The sequence below is a fragment of the Cygnus olor genome, chromosome 3 (genome assembly GCF_009769625.2).
Source record: "Cygnus olor isolate bCygOlo1 chromosome 3, bCygOlo1.pri.v2, whole genome shotgun sequence".
Classification (NCBI taxonomy): domain Eukaryota; kingdom Metazoa; phylum Chordata; class Aves; order Anseriformes; family Anatidae; genus Cygnus; species Cygnus olor.
The window spans coordinates 52,075,934-52,102,073 of NC_049171.1; the positions used below are offsets into that span (position 1 = coordinate 52,075,934).

Consider the following 26,140-nt stretch of genomic DNA (forward strand, 5'->3'; position numbering starts at 1 on the left):
CCTGAGTGGCCCAGTGCCTGTTACCAGGCAGGCTTCCACAGAATACTTGGCACATTCAGAAAGTAGCTCCATTAACATTCATAAGAAAACTAGGAATTTCAGTGAAAAAGCTCACAGAAATACACCGAGGTTAACAGGAAGAAAGAGAAGTGCTTGGAGCTTTGAAAATGAATTTGTCGACAGTAAAGAGATTTAGAGCTAAGGCTTCTTTCTTGTTCCCTTAGTTAAGTTCTCACATGGTATCAAAGTATTGTAAAACTAATTAGAAAAGACAGATGGAAGGTAGTAATGACATATGGTTCATATATGGTCAAACTACTGCATATTTTTCTATATATTTGTGTTAAAAATATTGAAGCTATCTTGTTCTGAATGTATAGAAAAAATGAAGACATCAACACTTGGAGTGATTTTTCTGCTCTCCTAATCTCTAGCTTTGCTTCAAAAGTTAACCTTAAAACCATGTTCACTTAGCACGTTACAATTAGTCTTCAATGTATACAATTAGTTCTGATGCAGTTTCTTTATGCAATATATATTTCCTCACAGCTAATTAACTCATTAATACAGCTAATTAACAAAGAGAGACCAGACTGTCTAAATAGCTTTATATATCACTGTTGGATAAGATGGCCCCTAATGCAAGACCCTTGTGTTTTGTACACAAGAGAATGATACTAAAACTTTATGTAAAGGAACAAATCAAGTTTTCACTGAATTCAGTCATTATCTCTTCAGTCATTACCATGTTCACATTTGATATCTTTAACCATTTTTTCAAATTAGTCTTCCTGAAATTCAGTCTTCCTGTATACTGATTTTATTTCATTTTTTGAGACAATCTTATGCCCTACTTCGCAGTGTTTTTAGTTGTATGCAGATGCCATGTTTCTATACAATTTTGGCATTTGATCACAATTCTGCTATTATACTTGTCCTTGTCTTGACATATTTTCAGGTTGGCAAAGCAATCCTGTATGACATTATTTAATTCTCCTATCTTTAAATATTCATCTTGACTTTCTAACAAAACACATTCTGAGTTTATGTGAACACAAAAAGAAAGCTTGTGTGTGTCACAAGATAAATTGAAGACTTTTGGGAAATTGCAAAGGAGTTTTACAAGCTCAGATATAATTAAATTCCTAAAAAGCTTCATTAGAATCAGTAACTGGATGAAAGTAAGAGATCTGTTTTACTACCTTTTATGTAGGCGTTTATGTTTAACAAATTCTAGAAAGAATTCTGTGAGAGAGAGACCATTTGAGCTTCAGCTAAAATTCAGTCAGCCTGTCCAATACATGAACCATTAGGGTAATCAAATGCCTTTATTTTGATTATACGAGCAAAATTCTACCATATGTATGGAGCAGGGTGGGAAAGAGAACATAAGGGGTACGTAATGACAATTGCCTGAGTATGGAAAAAAAAAGGTTTCTTGCATGAAACTGATACTTCAGGCCATAGTTAGAGCTGATAGGCCGTGTGCCTATAGCTGCAATATAGCTCTGACTATACAGAATTAGTGCATCTCAACACAATGCCAGCCATATGTCTGATAAAGGGAGAAATTAAATTTATGGACCTAATTTTTTAATGACCAAATGGAAATCTTTGAAACAAACTTCCAGTTTGTTGGTAATCTATCAGAAATTAATCATATTTTGAAAACTATGTGTGTCTTAAGGCTGAGGTTTGTAGAGCTGTTTAAGGGACTGGAAACCCATTTCGTGCTTATTTTTGTGAAAATTAGGTAACAAACTCTACTTGCTGGCCTTGGAAAATTTAATATCTTCTAATTGCATCTAGTAATTGTTACATCAGTAGGCTTAACTCAATGATTTCTCATTTAAGAAGACTATCTGTAAACAGTGTAATTGGTATCTCTGAATTGACTGGACTGTTTTAAGACAGCACAGAAAAATCAAAGGGTATAGCTGTATTTTTAGTTTTGCAGAAAGCTTGTTCTATGACTTCGAAATAACCACCTTTCATTTTTGCATTTCCCCTACAAAATTTAGATAATGTGTGTTTGTTTCAGAGGACTTTTCAAAGATGAATGAAAGAAAAGGCGATTTATCAAGTGTGAAATATTCATTTTTTCTTTTTAGTTGACTGCCTCCTTTTTCTTGGGTGAGGTAACGTAAGGTTGAGAATGAAGAGTTTTCATTTAACAATTTTAATTTGTCATGTCCATTTATTTTACGGTTCTGATATGTTTGTCATTAAATGCTTGTTTCAACATATGATACCCATATGATACTACAAGAAGATGCATTTATAAATGTAGAGTCAGTCCACAGCTACTTAGTATCACTATAATTATGATTGGCATATGGAAAAACAGCAAAGTGAGATTTTGAAGTCCTAGGGGAGGAAATAACATCTGATTATTCACAGTTGTTGCGTCATAGTGAGCTGATTTAAACTGGACATACTATATAACCATCTGGTGGCTATGTGCTGGGGTTTGTAAATTTGATTTTTGGATGAAATTTTCCAGGTTTCCAAGTTCAGATTTAGATAAAGGCATCATTAATGAAGTAGATTTATTGAATGATAAATTTAAAATATTGTATTTGATATGAAATTTTAAAAATGTAACTACTCTAACAAATTCAAGTTCCAATATTTATTTTAATTATATGTTAATTTACTAATTATTAAATTTGTTTAGTAGCATGTATACGCAAAAAGCTCAAAGAAAAAACAAAGGGTCTTCAGTAAAAGTCAATGTGCTTAATTTCTACAAATAAAAATAAATAAATAAATAAATGCATTTGATCAGATTTCAAGAGGAGGCTCATCTGTATTAAACCAGACCATTGCTCAAATCACTCTTTTTTGATTCTTTCTGGAAAAAATAAAAAATAAAAAAGCATAAATGTTTTATATGATTAGATTAACATGCTCCATAAAGAAAAGCATTAGCTTTTGATTCAGACACTTCTGTTACTGTCATCAGAATTGACAAATGTGTTATTTCCGTCTGAAAACCTGTGTAAATATACTAAGGTACACTGGAAAAATATATGAAGAGCTTAGGAGATTTTTTTTTATTTTATTTTTTTCCCCAAGGCATTTCAGCCCAACTACAGTTAGGAATTTAGCTTTTTAAGTCTTTTGGGCAAACAGAAAACTAGCACAATGAGTATAGCCTCTTCTTTTTAGGCCCTGCATCATAAAATCTATTTCATAAAACTGTCTAGATTGCTTTTAAAACTAGCCAGGTTTCTAGCCTCCATTAACTCTTCTAGAAGGTACTTCCATAACCTCACTATTCTGATGGTTAAGAAAATTTCCAGCCTAAATCTGTTCATGGCAATCTTATAGCCTGTTGTTCTTACATGTTTTTAAGATTAAACAGGCCTTCTCCCTTGCAGGGGAGCCTAGTGACATGATGTATTTAACTATTCACATGATTCTTGCTCTTACAGTGTTTGGGGGTTTGTTTTCTGTTGCAAAGCTATCTGTTTTCATAGAATCATAGAATGGTTGGGGTTGGAAGGGATCTTTAAAAATCATCTAGTTCCAAACACCCTGGCATGGGCAGGGACACCTCCCACTAGATCAGGTCACTCAAATCCCCATCCAGCCAGACTTTGAACACTTCCAAAGACGAGACATCCACAACTTCTATGGGCATCCTGTGTTCCACTGTCTCACCATTCTCATCATAAAAACTTTTATCTTTATGTACAATCTAAATCTACCTTCTTTCAGTTTAAAACTGTCACTGTAGGCCGTGGTAAAATATCTTTCTCCATCTTTCTTCTAATTACCTTCTGTATATTGGAAGGCCTCTATAAGGTGTCCCCAGGGCCTTCTCTTCTTTGAGCTAAACAACCTTAACTCTCCTAACCTTTCTTCGTAGGAGAGGTGTTCAAGCCCTCTGATGATTCTCACAACCCTCCTCTGGACCTACTCTAACAGATCCATATCTCTTGTGTTGGGCATCCCAGACCGGGATGCAGTATCCCAGATGGGGTCTCTCTAAAGCAGAGTAGATGGGGAGAATCACCTGCTGGCTAGGTGATCCTTTGACCTGCTGTCCATGCTTCTTTTTATTCAGCCCAGGATGCAATTGGCTTTCAGTGCTGCAAGTGCACATTGCCAGTCCATACCCAATTATTAATCCACCAGTATCCCCAAGTCCTCCTCTGCAGGGCTGCTCTCGATCAATCCTTATCAACCCCTACCTTAGGGGTGAAATCACAAAGTTAAGTAATCAACAAGATGAATGCCGAGACCTATCCATGAGGAAAACTATTGGAGTAACCTGTTTTCAGCCCAGAGTTTCCCCTTTTAACACAGTTCATTGGCATTTCATCTGCAACAGTAACTTTAGTCAGCACCTTTGGGCTCTTTTTCTAATCTTCCTTCTCTCTAGTTTACCTAATAATCTCCATCGTGACACCTTATCAAATGTTCTGCTGAAGTTCAGATAAAATCTAATCTCCCTGTGCAGTTCTTTTGTCTGGAAAATCAGCTATCCTATCAAAGGAAAAAAATCAGGCTAGTCTGACATGACCTACCTTTACTAAAGCCATGTTCCATTTTATTCTATTGTCTGTTTACCTCCAAGCTGTTACTTACTCTTTCCCTCAAATTTTATCTTAAGCTTAGCACAAAGCCTTAGGTGTGAGAAAAGGAAGAGTTTGAAGTCATTTTTTATTCTCTGGTGTGGGTACAAATCCTGTTATGATTTGAGCTTATTTTGTAGCCTTACCAAAGTAACATCTTCATTGAAAATCCTTTTTATTGGATCTGTTATTAGATGGCTGTTTTTCAGAGTTCTGAGATGAAAATAGACATGTAAGTAGAATCAAGCTGTTTAAGCTTTGCTTGTGCATTGGCTATGATTATAGGTATGTTCTTATCTCAGCAACTCTGACTTCCCTGAAGGTGTTCATTTAATTTGGGGATCACGATGATTTCTACTATGGTATTACTACTTCTTCCCTAGAGCATTTTTTTCCACTAGATGAAAAAGTTGTTGGTGTTTGCCTGAGTTACCATTTTTTCAAGGAGTGATTTGTTTTTTCATCTTGACAATTCTTCCTTTTCCGAATTATTTTAGGCTCTCAGCTTTTCAGATGTAGTTATTTGTCTGCTTGGATGTGGAGACATTATGAAATAGGATTTCTCTTTCCTTGAGATTCAAGTTCCAATTAATATGTGAGCATTGGATATAGAGAAATTCAGGTGTCCCCTGTGGACATGTTGGTCTTCTTAGCAATTTTTTGCTGGAGAGGACTGTTATTTTGAAATGCATCTCAAGGGAGCTCTTGAAAAGGTGTTTGAAAGTCTTCCCTCTCTGCTGAGGAGCTTATTTTAGAGGTAAAATAAATAGCTATGCACGTTAAATCAAAGCTTATTTTCAGTAACTGCATTATTACTTAAGTAGAAAGAAAAAGGCTGTGATAGTAGTGACCGAACAACTTCCTCAAAACATTTTAACTAATATATAAACATACCGTTTTGAGTCATTAAAAGGTAATACTAAGAGACATTTTACAAATGAAATGTAAGAAAATATTGCAATGGCATTACATCACTCAGTGAAAATTACAGAATTATTGTTATATAAGTTTTCCAGAAGGATGTGGAAAGGAAAAAAGATCAATTATCTGTAGACATATGCCTCATACAGTGGTTGTTGCTGTCCCATGACTGTATGGGCCTTTTTGCTGTCTAGATTTAGAAGTGCTTTTTGGAGTCCAACATGTTGACCCTCTTGCTTTAGAGGAAAGGAGAAATACAACTAATTATTGTCATTTTGGACCACGGTTGCTTTGTTTGCTCCTTCATTTTTTTTCCTCTGAATTAATTGGACCATGGTCCTAGCAACCTAGTTCAATAAACAAGGCAGTACAGTTACAAAGAATACCACAATTGAATATTTTCATTTGAAATCAAAACACCTCTCCATCAATCACACCTGGACGCATATATATATACTTTTGAAAAGGGTCTCCCAGTGACCTCCTATATATATATTTCTTGTATAAAGTGGGAAGAAAGAGAATTATTTAGCTAGTTTATTCAAATATTTAGCCAATGAGGTTTTGGAAAGTTGCTAATAAAATAAAGGCCAATATTCTTTGCAAATATGAAAGGATGGTGTTATGTGTCCCATCAGGAATACTCTGCACTATTTGCTGAATGCAAAAGGGTTTGTGTGACAATCGGAGGTCACTGGGAGACCCTTTTCAAAAATAAGCCTGTTGGCAGCTTCTTAAACCTGATCATGGAATGAAGGAGAAACTCATGTTGTTACCCCTTGGATATTGATGCAATACCCTGATATTTAGGATTAGAATCAGCTAGGGATTAGAATCAGCTAGTGACCCTGTTTGTTTGTTTGTTTTTCAGTTCAGCTTAGTTACAGAGTTTTTTGAGAAAAGTGAATGCAACTAAAAGGAATAAAACTACATATCATTGTTTAGTTTAAGGCTTTATTTTGTCTCTGTGTCCTCTAGTACAGCTTGTATTCATAATAAGGCCTCTCATTTTCCCAAATTCTTGGTATTTCCAGAAGACAGTTGAGGTTTGAGGGTGTCTTTTCTACCTACATAGTCAAAATACACCTTTAACGAAAGAGAGGAAAAAGAGAATGGAAGGGAGATCATATTCAGACAGTCTTACGCCCTTAGTCATTTGGTGTTCATTAATCCAGTTCATTCTTGCCTGACCATTGTTTACTGTCTCCTGTTTTAGAGATGTTCGTGTTTAATTGGCATAGTTTAACAAATCTCATCTGTCCAGACTGACTGAATTTCATGTGGATGAACACTGGACATCGACAATTAGGCATCTGTTGTCTAGATTCCTTTTGTAAGCAAAGGAAAGACACAGATATTTGTGGCGTGTGACTCACATGATCTATTTTAGACATCTGTGTACACTGGGATGGGAGGAACAGTGAACTAGAAACACCCGTTGGTCTCCACCAACTATAAAAGGAGCCTTGCCATCCTGCACAGATTTAGGGACTGTCAGCCTCTGAAGTTAGGTGGGGTGACTGCTATCCTTAATGAGCGTTCTTGTACTAGGCTAGGTTTTTGCCAAAAAATGTAGTATTCTCCCCTTCTCATGGAGAAGGGAAATTTCCATGCCCCAGAGAGAAACTTCTCATTCTCACTGCTCACCACGTAATTGCAGTGTCACCTAGCTGGGATTGTGTGTGCTTCTCATGGGAGAGCTCTTGTGTAGGACCCATCACGTTGTAGGACTCATCAGTGTTGGCACTAACTGCTTTGAGAGCTTCTTACTCTTTATACAACACTGTAATGAATGCAATGAAAGCTGCTGTGGAAGAACTGTTGGGCAGACAAGCTCCCAGTGCTGCTTACCTCTGCAATCTCATATGTTTTAAGGACTTTGCCAGAATTTTTCTTGCACACACAGGTATTCCTGTAGCAGAGGAAAACAGACTATGTTAATCAATATGGAAGTCCAAAGAAAGCAGAGCTTTCATGGAGTCAGTGTTTTCAGCAAGTAGAAACTATTGTAGCTGTTATAAAATTGGTGTAATTGTATACAATGGTAAAAGGGTACATTTAGAAACATGCTTAGTGTCTGAGCATCTTCAATCATGTTCGTTTGAATATTGAACTTGAATACGTGTGCTTTTGGATTCAATGGTGAACTGAAGCCAGCTTAGTGCTCCTAATGCCTCATCCAGAGCACCACATGACGTAAAGCACTTGTGTAGTGTAAATCACTTGCTGATAAGATTTCTTTCCTGAAATATCATCAGATTAACTTCGTCCTGGCAGGCTTTCTTTGAGGTCTCTGCCATTCAAACTTTAGAAAGGATCAGGTATTCAATCTGCATTTATCATAAAAACAGCACAAAGTCATAACATTGGCATAAAGAGCTTACTGTGGTGTGCATTGGGAAATGGGAAAATGATATGGTCATTCCCACACCTGACCTGGTGCAAAAATGTGTGATCTGCTAGACCACATACCTGATACAAATGTCTGTGGAGCATAGGTTTTATCCTGTTACTCTTTTGTGACTTTACCAGCCTGTTCTAAGGAGGATGAAGAAAAAGGATTGGTACAGGAAAAAAGAAAAACACGTGGTGAAGTTAAGAAGATAGATGTGCTTGTACTGCAACTGCAGTAGTTCTTCTGACTGGAGGGAAAAGTGAATATTGTTCTAGTTCCTGGGAAGAGTGACATCAAGGGAACATTTGTATAGCAATCAAAAACATTATATATATATTTTAGGAAGACAGCACTGTTGGTGTTCGATTTATTCATTTCTAGTTCTAGATTTCCTAGCAGCAAAGAAAAATAAAGAAGTAGGGGTATTGAGCCATTAGTTGTGCCTGTATTTGTTGTTCAAACAATATTCCAAATTTTTGTTTCTATAGATTTATTAATTAAAACCAGCAATATTTCTCAATATCCTAGCTGTTCCTCTGCATTACAAAGCACACTAGGGCTTTGGTTCTGAAAACTAAAATATAGCAAGCTGCTAATGGAGTTTTATATTTGTGCTCCCAAGATATTTAAATGAAGTCTTGAGGGAAACCACAATCCCTGGCTAGAATCATCCTTGCTATTAAAGCTGACCTGGACAGGACTTGCTTTCATGCCACACTTAAATTGTCCAGAGAAAAGAATCTCTGTGGGAGACATCGCACATTCTTCTTGCCTCTGACCAGCGTAGCAGAGTCACTGTGCCTTAGTCATTAGTAGGGAGAGAAGGAAACCAATACTTCCCAGTTCTGGAAAAGAAAACCGTTCAAGAAAAAATTCTTACTAGATCACACAGACTAATAATGAAAGGTCTGTTTGATTGCCAACAACTTTTTCCTGACCTCATGAACTGGAAAAAGAAATTGTGTTCTCCTTGGGTAAGTCTTGTAAGTGAATTGTTTCAGGATTTCTTGGGATGAATGAAAACTTAAAAGGTGATTTGTTTGCTGTTTTTAAATATCCTTATTATTCATTCATTCAGAACTCTTCAGTTTGCTAATTATTTAACCTGAGCAGAAGCAATTAGTTGCCAGTGAAACGTTAGCAGTTAACTTTCTGTGATGTTCCCTCTGCAGAGTTAGCACTTGTGTTAAGCTATTGTTCCCAATCACCACCTGGACCTGCCTCAGTCTCTCTATAAATAAATCAGAGAAGCTGGTTTGGAAAAGTTGAATAGTATAAATGCTCCCCTTCCTAAAATAATAAATGTTATTTACAAACATTTTTATATTAAATAGGTACTTTAAGGTACTTCTCCTTGGATTTACGTAGTTTGAAGTTAGCAAAGCAGCTTTACAAGCCCAAAGCAGAGATTTGCTAAATATAAACTTGCTTGCTAAATATAAACTTGTTTCCTGATATAAACCTGGACTGAATGTTTATGGTCAAATGTATAAAGTTCTTCAAAACTGGGTGTATAGTGGTGGTGTTATACAAACTTTTAAAAAGGTTAAAAATGAAAGAATATTGATGAGATCTGGGATCTAATTCTGATATGGGATCTGAATCTAAGGATATTTATATCCCTCTCTGTGCTGTGCCAGCTATGTTGTAACTGTAATTAAATTTTAAGGTAAAGAGATTAACTTCTTAATAAATAAATAAGTAGATCAGAAGAGTTAGAAAAGGACAAGAGAAGGAGCCAAAACCTGTGTGCAGTTTAAGTAGGCTGAAATAAGCAATTTTTACATCTTTTTCCATTAACAACAGATAAGTAGCTGCTAAAATATAGATACAGGTGATAATTAATTTTCTGGCAAGACTAAAACCAAAAAATGATACATGATCATGTGCTATTTGGGGGGAATTATAGGAGTCAAAGAAAAGTCTGTCGGGAAGCTAGATAACTCCTTTAACGCAGAAATATCACTCTCGTAGCTTACATCAGTCTTTAGAAGGAGGCTCGAACTGTCTTGCTGGTAAATTTGGAAACAGTGTGAAGTTTTGCCACAGTCACTGGGGATACAGCATGCATCCTCTTTCCAGCATGAAAGCCAGTATATGACATTAATGTGTATTTCAGAGGAAACTAACTCCCAAATGGCTGGAGGATAATGGCCAGCTGACTGCGTAGAAAGCAAGAGAAACAGAAACCCAGGTGGTGAACACCACTGGTGAAATCCTTTAAGTCTCCTATGTTTTTGCACTAACTATTCGTCTTATAGAGCAAAACCAAACAGGAAAGATCTCAGACCTGTTGGACTGCCAACTATTTAGTGGTCTCTGGGAGGCTGACAGTTGAACTGCGAGACCTATGTGGTATGCGAGACTGCTGGAAAGGGTTGTTTCAAGAAGGGAGCCGGTGACGGCACTGCTGGAGCTCAGTCGCACGTGTAGGTGCCAGGCAGTCTCTTCTGTAGGGCTTAAAAAGGGCAAGTGAAGTGATCCGACATCTAATAAGTTTATCCACTGAGGTCAGGTGAAGTACAAACTCCCTAATTACAGTGACCTCTCTACCCCTCACCAGGAGGGAATAACGCTGTGTAGAGTTTATGAAATTAGTTATGTTTCTTTCGTTCAAACCCTCTTCAGTCTTTAAAAGCTCCACAGACCCTGCAAACCAATTTTGTGGCAGAATCGTGCTATTTATAAACTATAATCACAAAATCATTTATCTGAGAAAAAGGTGCATTAGAAAAAGCTTCATTGCCAGACTGTCCACTCAGAGGAAGTTGTTGTGGCATTCATGGCCTCTCTTTGGGTTTGGGTTGCTGAAAGGAAGCTGGCTGTGAGCCTTCTCACCCCAAAGTGCCACTGGATCAAATCTGTGAGTAAACATAAGGTCCAGTTGGATAAGGTAAATATCAATGATCCAAAGAAAAAGAAAACGTAAGTGGCTTCCCATAGAAACTGCTGAACTCTCATAACCTCCCTAAATACCTGGGAACTCCAGATCTTGGTACTTCAGGTGAAAAGATGCAGCCAGGATGAAAGATGCAGCCAGGATGAAGGAGTACTGTGCTAGTCATGGTAGCTGAAACATCGCAGTCACGGGACAACAAGAGTCATGTTTTATGTGCTGCAAAGTAAAGTTCAGCATTTCAAAATAGTTATAAGAGCAGCTCTGTAAGAAAAAAGATCAGTGCAGCGTTTCACAGCACAGTATGACCTCAACAACAGACCTTCAAGTCACAAAATAATGTGAAGGAGACAGAGCGTTGTCGTTTGTGGACAGAATCAAAGAAACCATGACTTGTGTTCACTCTGGATTACTTAAAATCTCATTTCAGAACCTCCCTAATTTATAAGCAGCTGCAAGGACAGTGTAGCAACTGAGCAGTTATGAGCAGAGAAACAATGCAGCCATGAGGTGTGTATGCATGATTTTGAAGAACAGATTATAAGTCATGCTACACACCTGGGGATGAGCACCTGAAGGTTTCTATCATACAGGCAAGTTGCTTGGCAAGTGTGACCTTTCCCATGCATGTGTTTGTCTCCTGTACTACTCCTGTCGTGAGGGGTGCTTGCACCCCAGCAACCCTCACATTGCCAGATACCAGGACAGTTTTCCTTTTTCAGCCTATACTTTGGAAACAGGAAGATACCATGGTTTCAGATGTTAGAAATCTTCCTAATGCTACATGAGATAGTTAGAGACAATAAGGGATTTCCTAATTATTTTTTTGGTATTATTATTATTTGATAGACTTCTAACTGACAGATACAGCTGCAGGGTATCTTGCAAAGTACTGTCTTTTAGTCATTCTTTTTGTGTGGTCCATGTACCCAGTTCTTTGCTTCTTGCCATGAATATGATGATCTGGGATGATTAGTGCCTTTCTCCTATGTGATCATAAAGTACTTGAAGACAATGTAATATGAGTCACTTTACTACAATACTGATTTGATAGGCTCTAAGAAATATTTCATCAATTCTGCTTTCTGCTCATTTTGGTGCTCCGTCACCAGAAACCATACTCAAGAGGTAGCTCTTTGTCCCTTCTTCCTCTCTTTCCCAGTCTTGGCCCTATAGCTTCTTCTTCTCTTCCTCATTTCTGACACAGAGTGTTCTTGCATTGAAAACAGATTCCAAAAGCACCACAGACTTTTTTCCCTGTTTGAAACAGCCCTTCCTGTATGTACTGCGTATAATGAGTTGCTAACAGGTTGGACCTGGCACCACTCACCCTATAGAGCACAGAGGAATAAGATGATGTGCACATCAGACCCTTGGTCCTACAAGACTGTAAGCACACCAGAGTAAATTTTCTTCAAGTACTTTTGGTTTGTTTAAAAAAAGGTCAAATTAGATAAAAGCTTTATTCTAAATTGACAGAACTCAGATAATCATTATTTAAGAATTTGGACGTAACAGGGGTCAACAGCAGAATGATTAGTTTAACAGAACTACATTGTTTTTCCTTAAAGTCTCCAGGTTATTAAGGGTTGTTTTTGACACTTAGCCACTAAATATGTTGCTCATATAGTTTTATCTGTTGAGTATGAAACATTAGAATTATTCACTATTTTCATTCTAATTCTTCTGTAGTTTTATCAGGTCAGGCCAACAGCAAAACATGAAGATTCATAATACAAGTATAGGGATTTTAACATATTTGTGATCATTAGAGATGTCCCAGTCTGCTACACTTTGTGAAACATCTGGTTTCATGTAATAGATTATTTAGATTCTGAATCATATAATTGCAGTACTCCATGTTATTAGATGCCATTTGATTGCTTGAAAGTATGTATTACTTCGAGCCTATCCTTGGTTAAAAATTTGCCATGTATTGGATTTGGTACGTGTTGATGATGAAGCATCTATAAAAATATATTCATTTTTCTAAAAAGACACTTTTGGCCTGTATCCTATAAACATGTTAGTTTAGACAGATAGTTACAATTGATTACTTGGTGCAACTGTAGTGAAACGTTTCACAAGTGCAGGGCTATGTCTTCGGAGGTCTGTACTGCATGTTCCTAGATGATGACAAGTACAAAATAGAAGGTTTGGGGGAGCATTGGGGGAGCTGTCCTGTTTTTATTCTCACAAGCAAATTGGAGTCCTCAAAGTAGAAATTGTCATGTGTGGCATCTTAAATTAATCAACTGTAGATAAATTGGTGGGAAATGAGTACATGATATTTCTTCAACATAGAAACAACAAAATTTATAATGTACTCTTCAGGCTCTCAAAGGCCTCTCTCTCTGAGGCCTCTAAGCCCTAATTAATCCCGATGTGATTTGGTATTTAAAAACTGTGTGTTTTAAGTTTAACCTTATTTAGTTAGGTGGAGTGATTCTTATCTCAAGTACCTAATTAAACATGCTTGGGCTGTAAAGAAAATAAATGGTATTTGATGATGATGATGTAAGTACATTTTACTTGAAATCCTTGTGAGTACAGTACCAAATGGAGGCAGAAGTTTGGTATTATACTAGTAGTGGATCACCCTCAAAGATGGAGGTTGTTTTCTAAAGAGCAAAGTGTTTCCTGATGAACATCATTCATCTTTCACTGTAACTGCAGTATCAGTACTGTGATGGATGTGCAATGTTTCCCTGTGATCTGCTGCCACAGGAATATTTCTCTATGTGAACTATGAGGACACCTCTGAAAGATTTTCATCATATGTCAGGAGAAACTCTAAGGGAAATGCCAGCAGGAGACAGTGAGAGGCTATATAAAATATTAGCAAGCTTTATTTTTTAGGCATATATATGACATAGTCAATTAAGCAGATGAATAGTCTTTTCTATATAGCAACAATTACATCTGTCTTCTGTGGATACTAGAGACTCCAGGAAAGAGCTTTTGACCATCTAATTCCAGCAAACAAAGATTACTTTTTGTGTTATATATAAACCTGTTTCTTTGTGCCTATAAATTAATTTTGATGAAAATTGAACATACCCTGATATATCTTTTTTTTTTTGTAAATGTGGAAGGGAATTTAATTATTGTTTGGGAAAGAGAACTGTGGTTTGAAATCTGTCATAAATTTTAGGAGGGAAAATGAAATAAAATGAAAATGCTGCATTGTAAATAAAAACTGATGACCACAAGTAGTCTGAAAAGTTCAGAAAGCTGAAAAATTTTCCATGAGGAGAAATTGTACTAATGATAATGGAAAGACTACACATGACTTTAGAGGTCTGTGGGTCACTCAGGAGCAGAGCACCACCAGCAACAGGACAACAGTCATGATGGTTGTCCCTTGGGATAGGACCTGAGCGTGTACTGGGTGGCAATGTCTTATGGACGAATCTGGGCCCAATGTAGTGACATATAGAGATTTTTATCACTGCTAAATCTTAAACGGCATTAAAGATACAGTCATACATAGTCTCTTGGTCAATCCTTAAGGATAGCTGAACAGTTTTGGTTCCTGGTTCCTCAGCAGCAAGGTCATTTCTGTTTCTGATCCAGGTTCTGTAGACATGAATCATCAGAGAGACAACTGATTTGAAGAGCTGCTTCTTTTGGGCCTTTTCTAAGATTAGTCCTTAATGGAAGACTAAAGTATGTGGTATAGTTGTGGGGTTTTTGTTTGTTTGTTTGTTTGTTTGTTTTCTGAAGTAACTCAGACCATTGCATAGCTGGGTTTGACTTTGATCATTTCTCCAGCTTTTTTTAACCATCTTCTAAGGACGGAGGTGTGACTTACAAATGAATCTAGGACTTTGTGCTCTGAAGGAGGAGTGTGAGTTGATTTTTAAAAACTGTAGTATTGAAGTAGTCTATTCTAGATGAAGATTACAAGGCTGTTAATTTTTTATCCTATAGTCAGTAAGATTTTTTGTGTGTAAAAATCTGCAGCTGTCCAGTTGCAGTACATGTTAACTTTTTGTGTTGTTTCATGTCTTCTTTTACGTATTTCCTCTCAAGCTGAAGGGCTTTGCTTTACTGGAGTATCCTTAGCTGTTGCAGGTAGTCTGACTAAACTCTTCTGCATCCTACTCAATTCTGAAATACTGCTGGTGGCGGGGAGAGTCTGTCATTCTCTCCTCTGAGAAACTTGCTCCCTCTGGTGGTTCATCAGAGACAGTGCTTGGTGAAAAACAACTCACGGAGAAAAAAATGAATACAGGCTTATAATCATAGTAATAAGGCTTTTTCATCACTCTTTACAAGATTTGTAAAATGATTATAAAATCTTATTATATAATATAATTTTGTTCCATCAATATTTTCGCAGAAACACTCATTATGTCATTGCAGTAAATACAAAGAGCAATGCTTATACCTTCCTATATGGTTCTGAATCCTCCTAGAAGTCAATCCCATCTTCGCTATAAGTAATCCTTCCATACCAATATTATTGTATTGTATTTCCATCTCTTCTGCTTACAGAATTAAAAGAAAAAAGAAGGTGTCATTCTCATTTTGGAAACTTTGTGTTAGAAACATAGCTTGTGGGGAGGGGGTCATTCATTTTTTATTTGTTTGTTTTTTATAGGTAATAGAAAGTTACTTGTGTCTGTCAAGCTAGAAAAAAGAAAAAAAAAGAAAAAAAAAAGGCGTGTAAACATGTTCTCCTAACTGAAATTATTCCCAGAATATTTCTAGAGTACCTATTTTAGGAATATGTTATATTTGGTTCTGGACTGGACTTATGTTTTAGTATACCAGATTGTGAAGAGGGGAGAGCTTTCTGCATACATCTGACTTGGGGTATTTCAAGGGTTTATTCCTACTCTCACTGAAACTGATATTACAAATCCCTTTTAGAAGGATCAGGAACAGGCCATCATGAACAGGTAGTGTGGATAGCAATGCAAGTGATACAGAATACTTGAGAAAGCAGGAGCTTCACAGATGCCTGGGAAAGTCAGACTGAATATAATGACAGAGATTAGCATAGAAGAGATATTACAATCCATGTTACAAGCTTTCTCACAACAAAAGAACTGTCTGAAATTAGCAGTTTTAGTAGATTATAACATACTTTAAATGCAGTCTCATGGAGATCAGAAAGGTATCCTTACTGAAAACATTATTGTTGAATAATGAAGTTGAAATTTCTCTTTAGCTTTGTATTATTGCCATAATTCATAACATGATTGCCAGAATACTAACAATTTCTGTAAAAACAAATTCCTGCTTCATTTATCAGTGTAAGACATGTTATGGTCCTTCAGTTCTCACCTGCTACACAAGAACTTGATATTTCATATTACAACATTATTGGGGGATAAAAAAGTCTCTGTCATGGCAGAAGGCTTTGAATAAGCCAGTTTTCATTTCTGGTTATGAGCTGTAGTGATGAAGTTTTGCAGTATTAAAATTGAGATACGAGCTTACAACTCAAATAAGGTTGACTAGGGAACAAATGAGACACATTGTGTAGACAAACTTTGTATGTACCAATTGAAATGTTTCTTGTGTGCCTAAGATTGTAAGTCACTCAGACAAGCTGCTTATTGTGCTGTGGGGAAATACTGTAAACTCTTTGGTTTAGTTCTCTTCATAAGCTAGAGTGCTTTTCCCAGTCTGGGAGACCCACAATCGAATCTGTATCCATTTTGTTTGGCTTAACTGAAGGGCACTTAAAGAAGCTGGAAATAAGAGTTTAAACTTCCCAGATGAGCACTGTGAAAGGTGTTTTTAGATCAACATTTTACACAGGGCATGTTCCTGGCCTTGCAAATGGCTTTAAAAGTCACTGCCAGTCAGGTGAGATGGAGTGACTGATTGCATATGTGCTTGGTTAACCTGTCCCCACTGTGAAATAAAATGTTAGCCTAAACGAGGGAGGAAAGAAAGCAGGTGTGCAGGTACAAGTTTTCAGCTGCCAGATGGCGACTGCTTAAATTTACTCATTTGATCACTTGCAATCATCTGCAATACACCCTTAGAAATTAAAATGAAGGCAGGAGTAAGAACAAAATCAGGTTGTGTCTTTGGAGTGTATAAAACTTCAGTAACTGATGCTCAGGATCTCCTTTATCATATCTAAGAGGATAAAATCATTGAAGACCTTTATCCCATTAAAGTCGGTATTAATTTTGCCATGGAAATATGAACAAATCCTTAAGAGGCATGCTTCTACCAATCTATAAAATATCTTTTAGTAGTACATAGGTATGTTCAAGCACCAGTGGATACACAGATTTCAAAGTGTATAGAAAGAACCAGAAATTACTCAGACAGCCTGCTGCATACTGATTTTGTTTCTACATAGCACTTAGAATGATAGAATCACAGAATGGCTCAAGTTGGAAGGAACCTTAAAGACCATTTAGTTCCAACCCCCCTGCCATAGGCAGGGATGCCACCCACTAGATCAGGTTGCTCAGGGCCTAATCTAACCTGGACTTGAACACCTCCAGGGATGGGGCATGCAGAGCCTCTCTGGGCAACCCGTGCCAGTGCCTCACTATGCTCTGAGTGAAGAATTTCCTCCTAACCTCTAATCTAAATCTCCCCTCTTTTAGGTTAAAACCATTCCCTCTTGTCCTGTCACTATCTACCCAAATACAGAGTCCCTCTCCATCCTTTTTACAAGCCCCCTTTAAGTACTGAAAGGCCGCAGTGAGGTCCCCTTGGAGCCTTCTCCAGGCTGAACATCTCCAGCTCTCTCAGCCTTTCTTCATGGGAGAGGTACTCCAGCCCTCTGATCAACTTTGTGGTCCTCCTCTGGACCTGCTCTAACATTTCCATATCTTTCTTGTGCTGGGGACCCCAGAACTGGATTCAGTACTCCAAGAGGGGCCTCACAAGGGCAGAGCAGAGGGGCATAATCCCTTCCCTCGACCTGCTGGCCACCCCTCTGTTGATGCAGCCCAGGATGCAGTTGGCCTTCTGGGCTGCAAGCGCGCACTGCTGGCTCATGTTGAGCTTTTTGTCCACTAGAACTCGTGGGTCTTTCTCTGCAGGGCTGCTCTCAATGAGTAAAAATTCCAAGAAATTTTTTATTATATCCTTTCTGTATGTTTCCATTCATAACAGTGTCTGATGCTCTGCTCATATTTTTAACAATGCATTTCTGTAAATAAATGATTATATTCTATAAATGCAGTCACATTACTGATTTAATGAACAGCACTATAATCACTGAGGATGCAACTTTGGCATCCAAATAACTACTGACATCAAGGCAACTCAAAGGTGATTAATTTTTCCAGTCATATTGCAATTAACCTAAATATTGACTGTTCTGCCAGTCCTGCCTGTATCAAATCTGTCCAAAGCAGTCTGTTCTTGAATTGATTTCATTTGTTCTCACTTATAAGTATATATTTTTTTTCCTCTAGACTATCATGTATTTTCCTACTTGATTATCTTGTCGTTGCTACCGGTCTTACATGTTGCTCTGTTTTACTTCCTAGCACAGTTTTTATTGTCTGCTTAGTCAGTCACATGATATCCTTGTCTATAAATTGGAGAGACATGGATTTGACAGGTGGACCACTTGGTGGGCAAGGAATTGGCTGGATAGTTGCACCCAAAGAGTTGCAGTCAACGGCTCAATGTCCAAGTGGAGATCAATAATGAGTGGTGTTCCTCAGGAGTCAGTACTGCAGTACTGGGACCAGTACTGTTTAAGATCTTTGTTGGTATGTTAGATGTACGCCCATATTTTGAAAAAAAAAAAAAAAAAGTGGTAATAGCACAGATTACAGGCTAACAAGCAAACTGTACAATCACAATTTACACACCCAGCTTTGGCAATTGAGTACTTCATGCAACTGAAGGACCACACAACTTACTCTCTATGATTTTTACAGAACCACAGAATCACAGAATGGTTGAGGTTGGAAGGGAGCTCTGGGGGTCATCTAAGCCTACCCCCCTGCTCAAGCAGGGACACCTACAGCTGTTTGCCCGGGACCATGCCAGGCAGCTTTGGAAGATCCCTAATGAGGAAGATCTCTAACTTATTTGTGACTTTCCAAAATGCTTATCCTATCTACTAGTCTGACTCTGTCTCTACTGAGCTGTCCATCTCATGGCAGGGTGTTCTTGAATGACTTTCATATGTTCTTATACAGGTATACTTAAATACCTTCTATTACAGTAACTCTTTGCTGCCTATAGGGACTTGGAATTCCCTGCAGCAAGACTCATGTATGAAAATTATCTCTATTTACAACTAAACGTATTTTTGTCTTTTTTCTGTATTCCTTTTTCTGTTACTGGCAACAATACTTTTTAAATAATTTTTACATATGAAAAGGCCATAATTTGATACCAATGTATAGAAACTATATGAGCACATAAGATATGATAGTCATTTCTCTGAAGATTCTTAAAGATGTTATGTATACACAAACCTGACATTTTCCAATTTCATTAAGTTACTGATTCATTCTATCCACTAGCCCATAAACTTGTAGTTATAATGATATAATGACATTTTCCCTAGAAAATGTGCAACTACATCTTATACTCACATATGTAATATGTGCACATATGGATTTTGTTATATAGCAGCCTTTACCAGTGAATACACATAGGGGCAATTTCCTGAAAGATCTTCATGTAAGGATAGCTGGTGTAGTATTATTAGACAGAGTTATGTCTTTGATGCTCTAAGGGTTTCTGATTTCTGACAATTTCCACATTCATAAAGGCAAAAGAAAAATCTTATTTCTACTTCTATTTCTTTTTGCTTGTCCTGAATCTTTATGCAGCAGGAAAAATCCTTTTAAAAAGCATTTGCAACATAGCCACTATTGCTGATATAATTTAAGATTTGTCCTGATAGGAGCTTTATAATGATAAAAATAGAGGGCTCTTTGTTTCTTGTGTCACTATAACAGTGATTTTTTTTCCATGCTTAGTTCATATCTTCTGGTAGAAAGTGGGTAATAAAGAAAGACCATATACCACATGATATTAACACAGGAATGTGACAGTAATGTTCAGATGTCAGTCTAAAAAGTAAGGGAACAAGGATTAAAATGTTAAGTCTAATTATTGCAGAATGTATTTTTGCAGAGCTGTTTGCAAACTGTGCTATCTGTGTGTCTTTGCCTTCAGCGTGAATGGTAATTTAAAGCCGGAAGCTGAAACAGTACTCTTTACATGTCTGTTTTCTTGGGACTTAATAATCAGTCTTGCCCTTTGGAAAATAAAAGAGCTGCTTGTGTGGGATCTGGTTTCTTTCACAAATATTCAGGAAAGAGTTTTTTTATTGTATGGAAGCTGCATCTACAAACAGTTTGAACATACTGTACGTATAAATGCAAATTGTTCCTACAGCCTTTCCCTTCCATAAATTCTTGGTATTGTTGGCTAAGCCCCACGTACATGGGATGTGAGCAGCAGAACTTTCTTCCTTGCAGCCTAGTGAGGATTGGATTGATAACTAGACTTCTGCCTTCTGTTTTCTTTTTCTCATCAAGGAAGTGTTTTGCTGAGGGTGTAGCAGGAGGAGAAGCAAAGTGGAGCAGGGCTGTTGGTGGAAGCCCACTGACTGGGGGGGAGGGGGGCCTGCTCTGCACCCCACTACCCAGGAGCACAGCAGGAGGTTGCCCAGGAGGGGCCACTGCTGTAACAACTGGTATGGGTTCCCAGCCACCCTCTCTACAATGGGACAGGGTATGAGCCACATCCTCTGGCCTCTTCTGTTATCCCTGCTGCATGGGGCACTGAGGTATCAACGTTATTCCTGGCTGCTGCCCGAGGATGTGAGCAAGGAAAAGGCTCCTTCTCATCAACACGAGGAAATGCAGAAAGGAGCCCCGAGCTATAGAGCATTGTCCCTGTGCAAATAAGACCATCCTGAGATCAGCCAGCTGTTGTTTGCTGCTCAGGGGGCACCATGCATTTCTCAGCACTACTATAGCTCTGATATTAATATAAGTATTTTCAAAACAAGTACGTTAGTCCTCATCTTTTGTGACTGGGGTTTTCAAATGTAAGCAGTTTGGGATCGTTGGCTTGCAAAAAAAGAATCATGTCCAACAATAAAACAGATGTAGAGTATGCTGTCATAGTGGATGAACCACAAGCAGATTAGTTACCAAAATGAGTAAAGACATGTTTTTTCACGTATTATGTTCCATAAAAAAGATGTATGTATGACTTCAAGAGACCTGAAAGATTGATCCCTGTGAAGTCTGCATTAACAGAAACATCGACAGCATTTAAACAGTACTGTAAGAGATATTCTGTAGCAACTTAAATATTTTTATCAAGAATATAAATTGCCTTAAATTTCCAGAATTTCCTGCTACTGGCTGCAAACATCCATACAAAAACAGCCTCAGAAATCCAAGAGTTCTCACTTGGTAGAGCCTGTAGACCTCAAATGACATGAAATGGCAAAGAGGTCTGTCCAGATATGTACAATCTAACCAGTGTATATTACCATCCACTGGTGCAAGAGATCACTTTTAAAACCAGAGCACCCTTGGACATATATCCAAATGTGTCTTCCAAAAAGTTTGCATTTCACTGCCTAATTGCAAATGTAGCTGCATTAATGTGCGAGTTTCTTCATGCTTGCATGCTGGATTGCTATCAAGATGAATTACCCATGCTAGCATCCCTACAACTCTTTCATAAAAACAAAATTTGAATAAAAGTTGAGGTATTTCTTACAAGAAAATGGCAGTGTAACTGGCTGTGAGAGTGCACAATTTTGCATTAACAATTAATTTCCAATCAGAATGAGAAAAAAGAAGAGGTTAAACGTAGCAGGTGTCTTTATTCCTACACTGATGTGGCACATGAGAGTAATGACATGTTCATGTCATTACTTTTTCTGCCAGATTTAGGTTGTAATTTTGGACTGAGTTTTCCAATGGGTGAGCTTGAAATACAGAGCCAGACACTAATTTTAGGTTTGATAATTAGGACACCCATAAGCAGAGAGGTATTGTAAAGTTTGTGTCCCTGTTGCTATATGAAGTGGAGAGGGTCAGATAACTGAGATTAAAGCACAAAAACAAAATCATGTCAGCACCAGGATTCAGCGGACTGGAACCATGTTCCAGCAAGGCAGAGACAGTGCTTCTGCCTGGCTTGCAAAACGGGCTTGTGCGCAGTAAGTGACTGCTAGTCTGCGTGCAAATGTGTTTCCCCCTTACTTCTTTTTCTTTTTTAAGGGCTTCTGTATCATCCTGATGTGGAATGGGGAAAAATCTGGAATGCTAGAGAAACTCAGGAGCTAAAAGCAATAGTTTCTTGAACAATTCTGTTTACAGAAACTCTTCTCTTCCTCATGCTCACTCCTGGAATTAATTTGGGCTAGCCACCATTCACTTGGGATCTATTTTACATTAAGTGATATTTACAAGTTTACTTTTCATCTGTTGGCCCTTGTTTGGATAATGTTAATACAGATGAAGATTCAAGCCAGGAGAGAAAAGAATGCAGGATCACAAATAGAGCATGTGGAAGATTTTTCTTCATAATTTTTAAATACAGATTTCCCTGGGCTCTAACATCCAAAATGTTTGTAGACAGGCTGACCAGCAAGGACCTTTTCAACAGTGCTTTAGGTATAATTTTAAAAATTTCTTCTTTTCCATCATCCTTAAGATGGACTCAACACAAATTTATGGGATGAACTTTGCATCCCAATTAGTTAATTTGGTTTTGCAATTTTTTAACATATTTTATGAGACTGTACCTCTTGTTGAATTTCTAGAAAGCAAGTTTTTTTTTCTTCTCTCTCTTCTCTCAGTCAGATAACACTACAAGAATAAACAGGATTTGTGCTCAAAAGAAGGGCATTTGAACTTCAGTGTTCTTCTCTCCTCCTGTGGCAGGATAGCTGGTACAAATGGGAGCGGGATGGTTTGCAATGGAAGTAGCCTGAAGTTGGCAGTTTGTGTCTCTCTTTTGTTTTGATAAATTCACCAGTGTGGACCCCTAGCTTGTATATTGTTTGTTCGGTGAAAACTGTGGTATTAATAGCAAGAAGTCAAAAGCTGTATTGCTGCTCCTTGTTAAGTTCATTCTCCTTACAGCATACAAACAAATTTTGTTTCTCACATAATCATAGGCATCATTATCTGTAGGTGAGGTGGATAAATATGAACACTCACACCGTTCATTAAAGCAATGGGTGGACATGGGGGTGCAGATTCATGTGTAATATGTAAGAATTTTTTTAAGAAATATTGAAGAAACTACAGAAGATAGCTTATGTTTGCCTCACCGCTACCAATGGGATGGGTTCAGAATTCACCTTCTAACAGGTAAATTGTCCAGCCTCTTTATAAAGACCTGCACTTAATGAAGATCATAAAACCCCCTAGGCAGTTTTCCCAGTGCGTCAATACCCTTAAAATTAGAAACTTTCTTATCATTTCTAATCTAATCTTGCTTGCAGAGACATAAGCTTACTGCTTCCTGACTCATTGACTTTGGTCTCAGGGGACAGATTATTCCCTTTTCTTTTCTTTTTTCTTTCCCCAGGCAGCTTTTTACATGCTTGAAGACTGGTATTATTTCTCACTCAACTTTATCTTTAAGCTGTCAAATCATCCTGTCTTTTCCACTGAGCCTCCCGCAGCCGCAGCTGTGACCTCTGATGGATGCTCTTTGCGGATCATTGCTATTTGGCAATTTTGTCCTCCCGACATCCATGTTTTGATCATTCTTGATAGCAGAGGGACTGCAGTAGCTCCCGGTGAGGGTACTGCTCCCTGCCTAGCAAAAGTAACCCCTACAGCAGCACTCCTTCACCGCTGTCCCTCGGCCCTGCAGGGCTCGGGGTCTGATGGGGCCATCGGCTCGTCCTCGGGCTTCGCTGGTGGACGTGGGCCCCTGTCGCTAGATGGCACCAGCTGCACGCTGGACCGGAGAAATAACACCAACAGGACGAGTTTCCACTCGGGGAAGTTGGTCTCTCTTGCCAGAAACATATGGATGAACTATTTCTATGATAAACATATATGTATGTAGGTAGGTTTTGTTTCCAGAAGCTGTGCAGGCTTTTTAGAGACAAATAAATATCTTTTTACCACTTCTCACTGCGGTGTCTATGTATAACATGACTGTTCTCATAGTTTAAGTTCTCTGGGTTTCCTCCTAGTAGCCTTTCTTGGTACAGCTTCTTGTTAACATTCCTTTAATATGCGAGTCCTGGAAATAATGTTTTGATGTCCCACCTAGGGACTGGTTTTATGAAGCACTGTAGGCATAATCCATGAACCATACTTGGTATATTCGTGATTTGAGGGGAGATCTGTATTAATAGTATAGCTAGTGAAAGAACCCAGGCAATAAGAGTTTCATTATACGGAACAAAATGTCATAGTAGGCTTAATGGAAGAGGGTGGTACATCACCTACAGTAGAAGGTGTTATCAAACTGTGCAAGTTGGAGAAACCATGAGATCACAGCACACAAGATATGTAACAATTTTTTTTTGGTATATAGGCTAATCTTATAGATGAGAGGTGAGTGACCTGTTGCAGTCTTTCTTATTGTCAAACTCTTCTGTATTGTCTTTTATTTTCTGATATGGTTTAAAATGCCTCCTTTTAAGATTTACTTCTTCCCCACTCTTTTGGTACTTGTTGCTTACAGGTTCTTGTCCATCTGGTTGTTGCTGAAGTGTAGATGTGGCATCTGTACAGGAATGTTAGGTAACCAGCAAAACTTGAGTCTACGTACAGCTCTTGGTCTGTCTGGACCCATTTGAAGAGTTTGCAATTATAGACTACGAGGTTGAAATTAATACCATTTCTTATCGTTAGCGTGAAGTTTCATGGGAGACAAGAAAATATTGCCAATTTTCAGAAAAATATGTTTTTTTTTCAACATGTAAACATATATGTGTGTGTGTGTGTGCAGGGTGTATACAGTGTGTGTGTATGTAGATGTACATATATATGAGCTATGTGGTACTGCTGCTTCCAGTAAAAGTATTTATGAGAAATTCAACTCCGTTCTTACTATGATAAATGCCTGTCGCATTCAAAGCTTCAAAAAGTATTTGAGTTTCTCCCCGGAGCCATTTTCATTTGAGAGCTACAAAAAAGGTGATACGATAACCTGTAACGTCTTCTTGGTGTAGTGGACAGTTGAGTAGGACTTTCAGTTTGTTTGTCAGTGACCTGTACTTTCATTATAAAATATATGTAGTCTGTACTTTATTTCATCATTATGCACTTCATTTCAACATCAATTGTAACAGCATGTTTCAGTCAAGCAAATGGACTCAAGTAAGCCCCACCAGCTTTATAAATAAAAATATATTCTGATATTTGACTTCCTGTCAAATTAGGTGCCAGCATTTCTTTTTGACCACAGCAACATCCTAAACAGATCCCATTTCCCACCTTCTTATCTGTATCTTGCACTATTCAGTTGAATAAAACCATTTCCTCCTTCTGTCCTAAAATGTTTTGCATATTTTCATGATGTGTTTACCAGGGAATGTATTTTAAAGGTGTGTGAGTTGACCCTAGGTATAGTCTAACAGACATAAAGTCTGTCCTAACTGAAACCAGGACATATGCAAAGTTTGTTGGAAAAAAATGTATTTGGTGCAAATAGTTATTGTGTATTTTGTATAGATCTACAAAAATAATCTTAAACATATTGCAATGGGAAAGAGCAATTTTATATGACAAATGCATAAGGATCAGTAGATCTGACTAAGCAGCATAGGCTAAGATGGGGATTTCTGGAATATTTAAGATAATTTCCCACTGGTAGGTTGTCTCCCAGGAAATATTAACACTATGGCAATATTTCTATAGCAAATGACCCATATAAAACTTTAACAGGAAGAGAAAAAGGTGGATTTTGTGGCTTTGCGTAATCACTGTATGACCTGTCTTTTACTTCCGAGAATAGGTAAGCATGAAACCAATAAGAAGGCATTCTGAACCATGGAACAAAATCAGATTTTTCTACCTGTAGAATACTCACTTTTGAAGACATTCACACATTGCTGTAGGGATTATGGTATCATGGAGAATCAGACAGATTTTACTGAATATGTTTCTCCAACAAAGGGTAGTTGCCTTTGCGTGGATTTAGTACTCACCCAGTGGGCTGCAAGAGTATTATTAAACAAGAATTGTTATCAAATGCATTTATCTCATACAGGTTGATAAATCTGATCTGTTACATTGCAAACTAGTGTGGCAATGTAAAGTAAGGAAGTGAATTATTTTGAGAAAGAGATAATTTCCTCTCACATTTAACAAGGGATCCTGTTCTGTCTCCAAGGTATATCCTTCCTGCTTTGTATTGTACTGTGGAAACATTGCTGTGTTGATGTAA

The 26,140-nt window shown here is 37.8% G+C and overlaps 2 protein-coding genes across 2 annotated transcripts in view; one reads left to right on the forward strand and one right to left on the reverse strand.

Annotated features, from left to right (window-relative positions):
- COL10A1 (collagen type X alpha 1 chain) overlaps positions 1-15,280 on the reverse strand; it is a 66,018-nt gene extending 50,738 nt beyond the window's left edge. The window contains exons 1-3 of the mRNA XM_040554364.1: positions 15,189-15,280; positions 10,876-11,014; positions 7,356-7,416 (exon numbers count right to left, since the gene is read on the reverse strand). The gene's annotated coding sequence lies outside the window, so the exon portion shown is untranslated. The remainder of the gene's footprint in view (positions 1-7,355; positions 7,417-10,875; positions 11,015-15,188) is intronic.
- The window catches only part of NT5DC1 (5'-nucleotidase domain containing 1), a 150,941-nt gene that overhangs the window by 67,269 nt on the left and 57,532 nt on the right, over positions 1-26,140 (forward strand). The window lies entirely within an intron of this gene.